This window comes from Cyanistes caeruleus, chromosome 6 (assembly GCF_971803275.1).
Source record: "Cyanistes caeruleus chromosome 6, bCyaCae1.hap1.1, whole genome shotgun sequence".
Lineage (NCBI taxonomy): Eukaryota > Metazoa > Chordata > Aves > Passeriformes > Paridae > Cyanistes > Cyanistes caeruleus.
This window is the reverse complement of record NC_141706.1, coordinates 39104071-39116066: the sequence shown is the minus strand read 5'-3', so window position 1 is coordinate 39116066 and position 11996 is coordinate 39104071. Positions and strand designations below refer to the sequence as shown.

The 11996-nt window shown below is 36.9% G+C and overlaps 1 long non-coding RNA gene across 2 annotated transcripts; it reads right to left on the bottom strand.

Moving 5' to 3' along the window:
* Positions 1-332: 332 nt before the first annotated feature.
* On the bottom strand, positions 333-8961 carry LOC147652613 (uncharacterized). Of its 2 annotated transcripts, none has more exons than XR_015288322.1 (5): positions 8892-8961; positions 8309-8440; positions 8000-8081; positions 6903-7055; positions 333-5117 (listed from the first exon to the last, which is right to left on the bottom strand). It is a non-coding gene; the product is annotated as an uncharacterized LOC147652613 (long non-coding RNA). The 2 variants fall into 2 exon arrangements; XR_015288321.1 differs by having other exon boundaries at positions 8796-8912.
* Between the last annotated feature and the right edge of the window lie 3035 nt (positions 8962-11996).

Genomic DNA, 11996 nt, shown 5'->3' with positions numbered 1-11996 from the left:
TGGCAATTACTTGCAGAGGAATGGCTAGGGACTTAATTAAAATGCTGAGACTTAGCAAAGTAAAATGCTGCAGAAGCACATGAAAAATCTATACATTATGCAAGGGATTCCATAGAATATTTAGGAAGCTAAAAGTGTCTTTTTACATTTTCCCTTCATTTCTGCACAAAAGGTTTACTGTAAAATAAAGGTTAGTTATGTTTAAAATTATATTTTAGCTAACTGAACCTACTACACAACAAAACAAAATATATTTGACTGCACAATATTGATTTTACATGAAAGCACATCAGTTAGTGAAATGCAAAAACCAATAAAACATCACCCCTGGCTGGGATAGATATCTCTAGATACAATTTATTTTTACATTTAAACCAATTATTGGGCTTGTTGCATTTAAAAATGTACACCATATATCCTTTCAAGGACTTTTTTATTCAATCAAATCAATTGCATTGATCTCCATATTCCATATTAAACACCAATCTTAAATTAAAGCTGACACATTTTGAAGGCCAAAGTACAAGATTCTAAGCAGAAATAAATTCTACAAGGCTTTCTTTGTGTGTTTTTATGCCCAAACATGAATACAAATATTGATTATGTTTTAACACACAATTTATGAGCTATTTCAATGTTTATTTCTTCCTAAAATTTGTTCAATAATAATACAAAATTACCAAAACAGAATGCTCCCTGAAGTTCTTTCTGTTGCACTGGAATATGATGATCATTTTCATAAATAATTAATTGACAGAATGGAAATAAATCCTTAGGCATAATTGTTCATGAAGAATATATGACTAACAGGACATACAACTAATCTACCACTTGTTGAAATGCAGATATAGGGACAAGACATTTTTTCTTTTGAACATTTCATCAAAAGAGTGAGCATTGACCTTGAGCCTGACCAAGTTGTTTTCGCTCCCAAACGGTGTCTACAAAGAGAAGCAGGACTGTAAATTCAGACAAAATTATTATGCATAGGACTAGTGCTAAGTATTCTCACGGCCTTTGTCCGCTGATGATAGGGGAAAGACTCCAATTTCATAGAAAGAATCCAGTGTGTATTCATCCAGCTGTCCTTTCCCTTTATGGCATCACCTCTCTATGCCTGGTAGAAAAACAACCGTGCCACTTGGAAGGGGCTTCTCACTTCTCCCTGGCTCATCAGTTTCCCAGGTTTCAAAGCGCTATTGATATTGTTTGTACTTTGGAGCTTCCATCTCCCAATAGTTTTCAATTAGCTCTACATGCATTATCCAACTCTCTTAAGCTTTCCAGAGTTTACACGGAGTTTGCATAAAAGTAAAATGGAAGAATCCAGACTTTAAAAATACTATCAAATATTCAGAATGTTCAGTGTCCTGTTCACACCTCTCCATCTCTTCATGTTGTTGTGTGCATATGTTGCAGTCAAATGAACAGCATAAGAACCAAGGAGGGAATTTGTCAAATACTCCAAATAGCTGCACATCACTACAGATTATGACTGCTTGGATTTAGGGAACATTTTTTTGGCTGAGGAAACATTCCAATGGGATAGATTAATCTGTGTAAACCACACAGCTCAGCTGAAACTGCTGTTCAGCATTCTAAATTGCCACCTTCGTCTTCTTTCAGCACAAAAATGTGCATTTCTTCCTATAATAAAGATATTTTATAATAGCAATAAGGCAACTCCAGGGTGTGCGGTTATCACGAGATAATCATACCCTGGAGGGATTGCAGATACTTGGCTGTGCCTCATAACACCCCATGTGTGTGTTTATCTCATGATAACCCTACTCTCTTTTGTATCTTATTGCCTAATTATCCTCTGCTAATGCAAAATACTAATTTTTTTGTCTGAAACAATATGTGCAAGAATGCATTGCTAACAATCACTGGAGGACATTGACAAATAATGCTGTCACTACTTTTACTCTCTTCCAGCCAGAAATTTACATAAAGAACCAACTTTGGATATTCTTTTCTAAACCAATTCAAATTGTTTAAGGCAACATCAACGAAAATACTGGAAGCAGGCCAAGTAAATATCTCTAAAAATTCCATGTATATTCTTGTATGTGATCTATACAGTTCTACTTACATAAAATACCAAATTTCTTATGCATTTACGTCTCTTTACATTTCTAATTCTAATACACAGAGGGTAGTTTCTTGACTGTTGCTTATGGATCCTGAAGGGGGTCTTAGGATCCCCATCCGATATTTACCTGAGGATAACTTTTATTTTATTTAATCTCCATATAGGGAGTGCTAGCTATGTTTCAGATACCACTGGGAGATATTCAGAGAGAGTAAAGATTCTGGACCTCTCTTAAGGAGACAGAACTTTTGTTCATTTTAATGTGCAAAAAATTAGTTAAACCTGTTTTACATCGATGCTGAAATTTCAGATATGAAATGCTCACAGATAAGGTTCAATCGCTCCTTAGTGGAATCAATGTCATAAAAATGACTTGTAATCACAATTCATTGAAAATAAACAAACTAAAAAATTGGTTTCAATTTTTAACTGATAGACTTATTCTGCAGTTTAAGTGTGAACATTATAAAACATTGCAAAAGGTAATCTAACACATAAAAATAGTATATATAAGAATTGCCTTTTCATCTTTTATTAAAAGCTGTATCAATTGAAAATCAATTACTGCTCAAATGAATATGACTGGCATATTATGACATTAAACCCCACGAAATATAGCAGAAAAAATGCCCTCAAAATGCAAAATGATAGGTTGATCCCAGAGTTTAAGTTATACAGGCTTCATCATTCTATATTAATAATATTACTGAATGTTTATTACACATACTGTATTCATATGTCCAAACACTGTATAAGTTTCAGAGTTGGTTTTTTCTATAGGCCATTCTAACAGAAACTAAAAAGAAACCTGTAGACTATTCAGTAATGATAAAGAAATACAAGGTAAGTTTTTATGCAAACAGAAATAAGAGTAGACAAACAGTACAATATTTTTAGAGAAATTCATTTGGTACAATGCCAAACACAATAAAAAAATGTAATCCTGAGGACCCACGATATGACATTTTATATATCTGCCTTATATACGTGTGCCTGTGTTTGGTTTATTTCTACATAGGTAATGTGCATTTTTGGTTTTATTCTGTGTTTTATAATATATTATTATTTTCCATACTGTTTGCAGTGAACAAATTCTACTTTTAATAGCACCACCTGTGTAGATCTACAGGCTTTGGGGTCTTCCTTCCTTTGTTGTGAGCTACAGTTAATTAAATCAAGATTTTTTTCCTTTTACAATGTCTATTTTTACACTCTGTTTTCATGTGAAATTGCTTTCATGTTCCCTGTCCTCCCACTCAACCAGTTCTTCGGAAAAGCACGTATGTTTATCTCTCTTAGCATTGCTTACAGATCTCATTTCTCAGTCCTTTGATTATTTTTGATGGCCTTCTCTGAATTCTAGCTTCCTGGTGCCAATGGAAGAGAATTGCCTTAACACAGTTCTCAGAATTCTCCAGCTCTGCGTCTGCCTCGCCTGTGGCATTCCTGGCAGCCCTTGCCATGATATGCTCTTGGAAAAGGAATCAAGGGGCATATTCCCAATGAACATATACCAAAAGAACTATAAAAAAAAAAATGCCTCTAATACAGGATGATGTTGATATGCAAAACCCACACTAATCATAGCAGCTGTTGGTTTAGAACAAAGATCTGAGCTCACAGTCTCGTTATCTTAATAGAAATATGCCTATATGTGAGGCAGGAAGAGGCTCAGAGAAAGCTACGTGCACTAGAATTAGCAGGATTTTCCCTGACAGTGGCATCAATACTAATATTATTAATATTATTATTGTTGTTGTTATTACTACTATCAATTATATCCTTGAACTGATGTGAATGTGCTACTGTGAAGATGTCCTTCATAAGATATAGCTAGTAAGAGCTTTACAAATAAAGAATTATGTTGGCCCTGTCTTGAATTCTCTCCTTTTTCATTATTTATGCTATTAAAATTCATCTTACCCTTTAAGTGGACATCAGTTTGCCAGCAGTAATAGAAATCACTCTGAATAGCCAGACAAAAAGTTTTGTGCTCCAGAACATGGTGGGAAATCTACCTGAAATCTTTCTGATCAATTGGAAATTTAGAAGAATTGGACTTGAGTTACTACAGTCAGGCTTCCATCTGTTGCATGACCTTTCTTGGGGAACTTTGCTAGCCTTTATCTTGAGACACACCTTACTGACAGACTGCAGGAATGCTTCTCCTCCACAGAAATAGCCTTCCTCCTGCCAATATTAACATTAACTTTCAGCTAATATTTAATTATTACTAAATTAAAATAGTCCAACAGCTTCCAGAGAAAATGTTTATCATTAACACTTTCTCATGTGCATCATGAAAAAAAATTGGATATGAAATATTTTACTTCAGAAAACATTATAATGCATGTGCAGCTGTGCAGCACTTCTGAATTTTTATTTCAGCGTCAACAAAGATTTAACACGACTGTTTCTCACCTAAGCAATGGGGGCATAATGGTGTAATAAAGTCACTTATAATAATTTTTAATGGAGAAGCCTTGTTTTAACACATGCCATTGTCTATGGTCTTTTTTCATTTAGTAGAGTAATGGATATATTAAGAGTTACACCATATATTATTTTTCTGTGATAAAACAATTCTTTATTTCTCTTTGATTAATGAAACTAATGACTAAATAATCTTCCATGCTAAAAGAGAGCACTCTGGATTCTGGTTCCAGATTTTTGTTTGTTTCTGAATTTTGTATTAAAACGCTGTAGGACTTAAATCAGAATAAAAAGGAGAAAATGATTATCATGTAATTCCATAAGTTCAGACAGCTAAAAGACCTTATATTTCTTCATTAATTCATCCCACCCATGAGTAATTGAAAACAGTCACTATATTTATGCAGACTTCAGTGCTGCAGATACACGTGAAGGACCCTGGGGCCAGCACTCCGGTTTGTCTCACAAGTACGTTTAAGCCAAAATGCAGACAGAACCTCTACCCAAGACAGTTCCACTTTGAACAGGAGATCTTCTGGATCACCTCCACAGATCCCATCTCAGGCTCATTTCCATGGCTCTGTAAAAGCTTAAAATGATGTGAAACTGTCAAGACACTAAGCTCTATCTCACAGTAATTTTAACTGATAGCATTTGCGTGCCTAATGAGAGTTTACTGTCCTCTTGGCTACTGGTAAAGTCCATTTCTAGTTGAAATACATGTTCCCATTTACAGTGGTCAAGTGCTCATGATCAAGACCTCATTATCAAAGAAGCTTGTGATTACTACTTAAAACTGGCATAAAAACTGCAGAAAACAAGACATAATGTCTGATGGACCATGAAAAAAGCTGAAAAGGTAAATTGAATGGTGTGCAGCATATTCCATGATTCTAAGAATATAAGAAATATTATGTTCAAAGATTAGCACTTCTAGTCATCACCAAGTAACCTAGCCAGATTTCATCTGTGAACACAATTTTTAAACTAGGATCTCTTTTCACCCTATTAGCTTAAAAATATCCATCTGCTGAGATTAAATGCCTTAATAAGGATATGACCAAAGTCTATAGACCCAACAGCTTCAGTGCCACAGAACAAAAACAGTTATGGTTTTTGGATGCCATTGGTGATTGAACCCTAAAAGAAGTGGTTGGTCCTCCAGTAAAATCTCAACCATATTTCAGATAGAACTAGGGAGTTTGGAATATGCACAAGGAACACATTTTTGCTTCTGTGACACAGTTTCATTCTATAATTTTTTGTTGTCAGGATATCCTAAGAATATTACAAAAAATACCTTTAACAAGAATAATAGCAATGGCTTAAGGAATTTTTTTTTTTAATATTTCCTTTTCAATGTGAAAAAATAATTTTGAAATATCTGAGTTTCTCATATTAAAATGTTTAATTTGTCATTATTGTTAATTAAAGGTTATTTAAAAGAGTTAGACATCTTCATTGAGGTCCATCAAAATCTATAACTCTAAATTTCAACTCAGCTGAACACCAATATGTACTTAGCAGCTTACAACAGCAAAGACACCGGAAGAGATACACAGGCATAAAGCTCACTCAGATTTGCCAAGGATGGCTTCTCAAATCCTCAAATCCTGCAGTAAAGCTACTCTCCATTTAGGAATGTTGCTTCACTTTCCATGTGGTGAGGATTTTTTCCTATGTTCTGCTATCTTTACATATATTTTCTGGGCTGGTTTTACTTCAACAAAGCACTTAAGCATATATGAAAATTCATTCCTTCCGCAAATATATGTGACTTTGTGCTCAACTGTAAATATATCCTTATGCTGCATTTCCTGCAGTGAAATGTAAGCACCTGTTGAGGTGCTGTTGTAGAACAGCGATCCAGTGAAGGCACTGCTGGCCTTAGAGAGAGATTAAAATCAGGGTCTTACCTAGGTTTTAAGAAATAAAAGTCAATAAAATTTCTGAAAGGAATGAAAGACACCAATACCAAATTCTGCCTCAGACATTGTAATACTGTTGCTCTGCTTTTCATACCTGAAGGAAGAAAAATCAGACTGCTAAGTAAATATTTGTAAATCAAGACTAAATTAAGATTATTGAGTTAGCATTAAAAAAATCCATTCTACATTGCAAGAGCTATAACTCTGGGTAAAACCTGGTCTTTTCTTCTTCTGTGGCCCAAATTTTGTCAGTAATCCAGATAATGTTATTTCTTTTATTAGCATTCATTTGTGAATGTTTCCAATCACATTTTCATCCTACATTGCTACTAGAAGCAGCCCAGGGACTGGATAAATTTTTCAATAGAGTTTCATACACATGGTACAAAAATGCCCATGTTTTCATCACTGTTCCTCCTCACACTTCAAAATGTAGGCTTGCTTACCTCCAGGGATTGCCAGAGAGCTTCAGTTCTCATGGATGCATGATTTTCACAGCAGATATCCTGAAAACATTAGTGTTCATAGAAACCACAGAGATGCTATGATTTCTTGAAGAGATGTGGCCAAGCCACATTCCTTTGAGTGAAAAGTGGCTCCTGGTGAGACAAATATGGTCTCAGAATAACAAAACCAGCATAACAGAGTTGAAAAAAAATAAAAAAAAATAATAAAAAAACCCCAAACCCCCAGCTTGACAGAAATGTAAAAACTCAGAAAACTATTTCTAAAAATTATGTTACATAGTGTTTTTCAAATCTCTTGTAGGAAAAGAAATAAAACTGATTTTGCACAACACCATCATTTATAACTTTCCAATAAGTAAATGAGTGATCAGGGAGAAATGCTGCCCATCTGCTCTCTGCTCCATTGGCCTTTGCTAACCTAAGAGTGGAACCAGTTGCTCAGATGAAAAGATGGGGAGGGGGAAAGACAAGAAAAAATACAGCAAAAGGGAGTTTCTGGTCCAAACTGAACTCCATAGTTAGAGGAAAATATTTTAAAACATTTTTCAAGGTATGCATATTTCCTTTAATTCCTAGGATTCTCTGGCTAGACCATACTGGAGAAATAGTCTTGACAGCAAACTGAATTTGTTTCTGTAGTATCTGGAATGACTTTCTATCTTTTGAAAAGGTTTCACTTTTGCATCTAGAAGAACAATCCTTTTGCTTCCTGGAACAACTACACCACAACTTGAACTGTCATTCATAAAGCTTATTTGGCTTCCCAGCCTAAGATTATTTTTGAACCCTTCTTTCACAATCATTCTTGTTCTTGCTTCTTTCTCCATTATATTAAAAATAAATGTTTGCCATGTTTAAAGGCTTCACCTAGTTATGCAGGCTGAACAGTAATGCCTCCTTTTTTATGCAGCAATTGTGCCTGAGAGTGGATTAAAGTCTGTGAATGTCAGACCTCCCTGGACACATAGTTGTGGTTATGTTTTGCATAGAGGTCTTCAAATTAGGATGAGCTTGTCTGCATAAGGTGAGGTTTAGGACATGTCTATTTCAGAAGAAAATTTTGAAAAGAAAATTACCTTTTCTTGAACAGGGCAAAACCATTTGCACTCTTAATTCTTGTTAATTAATTCCTGTGATTTTATTTCTTTTTGGTATTTCCTAATAAATGAAAACATAAAGAGTTATAGCCAAGATCACTAGGCATCAGAAAAAAATGAGAGTTGTATTCTAATCCCAGAGGAAAACCTTGTTTACATGATGAAACCCTTGCAGTGGAAATCTTGGGAATCTGGGTGGGTGGAATCTCTCATTGTCAGAACTTTCAACAAAAGAGCAGCTGCAGATACTGAAAGCATTAAATAAAAATTACCAACAAGCTGTCTTACCTGTGTGCACTCCACAGAAAGGAAGGGCAAACATGAGCAGGTAGTGCTTGTACATCAGTCAAAACTATGACAGCTACCGTGTAACATCTGACAACACTGACATGTGCTGCACTCCCTAAGATATTCCTCTAACTGAACCATAAAGAGACAAATAAATTAGTAATAGTACCTTGCCTGTCAATGTCCTATCTTGCAGGCTTCTCACACTGTTGATTAGCATTGTTTGAAGTGGTTCATCAATACATTTACTTTCAGAGGAAAAAGAAGGATGCTCAATTATTTTATTACTTTAAGAAAAACCAACAAAATAAGGGGCACTAGATTCCTCACGATCACATAATCATTTCTAGGAAAAGGACAGACAAAAATCAGTATAATGCTTCCCTACTAGTCAAACAGATAAGTCTTCATTCATGTGCTGTGTGGCAGATGAAGTTCTCTTAACCAAATCAGTATTCCCATATAAGAAAAAAATTAGATGGTCTACCACTATCTGTCAGATTTTGTCCATATTCCTGCAGCCTGACACTAAGCCAGCACAATATTTTCCTGTAAGACTTTATTTTTCATAAAATATATGTACTTTTAGTGATTTTTCTTGCTCTTTTTGCAGCTTGAGGCATAATTATTATGAAAAAGAAGTGAGTGGCAGCACCTGCAGGTGCTAATGAGCACTAATGGCCCTGACAAGCCCCACCCACAGCCTGGCCCCCGGGCTCCATCTCATTTCAGGTGTAGGCTGCCTGGGTCAGAGAAAAAGAAATCTTTGCAGGTACAGAGGAATACTTGCACAAGTCTTAAAACCTTCATTGACATTTAGTTTTGATGGGAAAATAACTGAATGTGCTGGCATTTTCCATTTCATTAAAGCCAAACTTTGTCCTGATTTCACCTAGGGCAGTGATAACTTCTGCCCAGTAGCTGCTGCAGTGCTGTTTTGGATTCAGAATGGGAATGGTGTCAATTTTGCTAAATCATCTTTAGCCTTTTCCCTTGTCCTCTCTCACTGAGGAGGTTCACAAAAGAAACTGGGGCAAGCTGGGGTGGGTGACCTGAGCTGACCAAAGGGTTATCCCACACCACAGAACTTCATCCCCAGTGTGTAAACTGAGGGGAGATACCAAAAAGGGTGGCCAGTCTGGGTTTGGGAAGGGAGATCTGGCGTTGGTCTCCAGGTGGTGAGTAGTTGTATTGCACGTGACTTCAGACTTTTTTCCCTTTTTATTAGCATGATTATAATTATTATTTACCATTATTACTGTATTTTAGAAAAAAAAAATAAATAGAAGAAAGGCCTTGAATGGATTGATATTTCCTTGGGGTGTTTGCAAATATGGAGATATGGACTTTCATCCAGACTGTTGCTCTAAAAATATAGTTTATTGTTTCAAAAGTCATGCATGGAAATCAGGTGGTGCAGGCTTGGCTTTCAGCATAAAATACAGGGGTTTTGTCCTGGAATTGACATACAGCTTATTATATATACATGGTTTACAGACACCCAGTACTTACCAATGTTTTATATCTGTATATTATTCAGTGGCTCCAGGCCAACAGAAAGAATTCTAAATCCAGTGTGAATGTGAGACATTGTCAAAGACATTGTTTCCACATTTCCTTGTTCTATTCAGGAGCAGCATATATAGGAAATTTTCCCCCTATTTTCTTTTTTTAAAGACCCAACTTCTTCAAAATATATTACTTTTCCAATTATTTTTCTTCTATGATACATTTGGTATTTGGTACATATCAGCCTGCTTAATAATGAGTCATACACATAAGTAGCTTTCTGCTTTCAGTTTTTCTGCTAATCTGTGAATTACTTTTTTATAGTTGGACAAACCAAATAATCCTGGTCTGCCTGGTTTATGCAAAAAACTTTAAATATTACGATATCTTCCACTTTTTATTCTGTTCTTTTTTTACATAGAAGAGTGACATAAGGAATAGAAAATGTGGTCACTAAGATTCATTTGTTAACTGTCTGGTAGATGAGGAAAAGGCTGTGGATGTGTCTACCTGGACTTGAGCAAGGCCTTTGACACTGTCTCCCACAGAACTCTCCTGGGAAAACTGGCAGCCCTTGGCTTGGACAGGAGAACCCTTCACTGGATTAAGAGCGGGCTGGATGGCTGGGCCCAAAGAGTGGTGGTGCATGGTGCTGTATCCAGCTGTTGGCCCGCAGCCAGCGATGTCCCTAGGCATCAGAGTTGGGTGCAGACCCGCTCAATACCTTTATTTATGATCTGGATGAGGGGATCAAGTCTACCATTACCAAATCTGCGCATGGCATAAGGTGAGGGGAAGGGTTTATCTGTTGGAGTGTAGGAGAGCTCTGCAGAGGGCCCTGGACAGGCAGGAATCTAAAAATGTGAGGTTTAACAATACCAAGTTCCAGGTCTTGTACTTTGGACACAACAACCCCCTGCAGCACTACAGGCTGGGGACAGAATGGTTGGGCAGCAGCCAGGCAGAAAAGATCCTGGCGGGTATTTGTTGACAGCAGCTGGACATGAGCCAGCAGTGTGCCCATGTGGCCAGGAAGGCCACTGGCCACAGGCATCCTGGCTTGTGTTAGCAGTAGTGTGGCCAGGAGGACCACACTTCCTCTGTGGTCTGCACTGAAGAGACTGAGCCTTGAACTCTGTGCAGCTCTGGGCCCCCCGGTTCATTCATCCCCCCGGAGGGATGTTGAGATTCTGAAATGTGTCCAGAGAAGGGCAACAAGACAGGGGAAGGATCAAGGACAAAAAGAACACTCTTATGAGGAGTGACTGAGGGAGCTGGGGCTTAGCCTGCCGAAGAAAATGCTCGGGGGAGACATTATTATTCTCTACAACTGCCTGAAAGGAGGCTGTAGCCAGGTGGGGGTCCATCTCTTCTCCCAGGCAACCAGGGAAAGAACAAGAGGACACAGCCTCAAGCTGTGCCAGAGGAGTTTTTGCTGGACATTAGGAAGAAGTTTTTCACAGAAAGAGTGATTAGGCATTGAATGGGCTGCCCAAGGAGGCGGTGAAGTCACTGTACCTGGAAGTGTTTAAGAAAAGACTGGACTTGACACTTGGTGCAATGGTTTACCTGACAAGGTGGTGTTAGGGCATAGGTTGGCCTCAATGATCTCAAAGGTCTTTTCCAACCTAACTGATTCTGTGATTCTGTAAATGTCTAATCATCATTGCAGAATTCTGCATCCTTGTGCTCCGTGAATTAACTAGTACATCCTGAAAACTCAACTTTTTGCATCACTGATAAATATCATTCGTTATAGCATAATTAGGTGAAACATCAGTCTATCCACTGGGTTATGGAATGGTGCCTGTATGTTTAAGAGGCTGGGCTATTATTTAGTAAGACATTATTTAAACAAAGATTATTCAATAATTACCTGCCTTTCTGGTTTTGTACTTCATGCCTAGGACAAGACTGTATTTATTATCTTTACAAAATCTTCATGAAGCAACACTAAAGCCACTGAAGTAAAGGAATATCACTGTTGTCATTAAAAGCAGGAAGAACTCAGAAAATATGTCTATTTATAGTTTCATGTGTACACTACTGACATTTATTTATCTTAGAAGTGTCAATATGTGAAAATGGGTTCTCCTTTCAAAGGAGCAACTTTGAGGGATTTTGCACATTTACCTTATGATCAGCATTTACAAGTGATAATTTTTGCCTTTATAAAGAA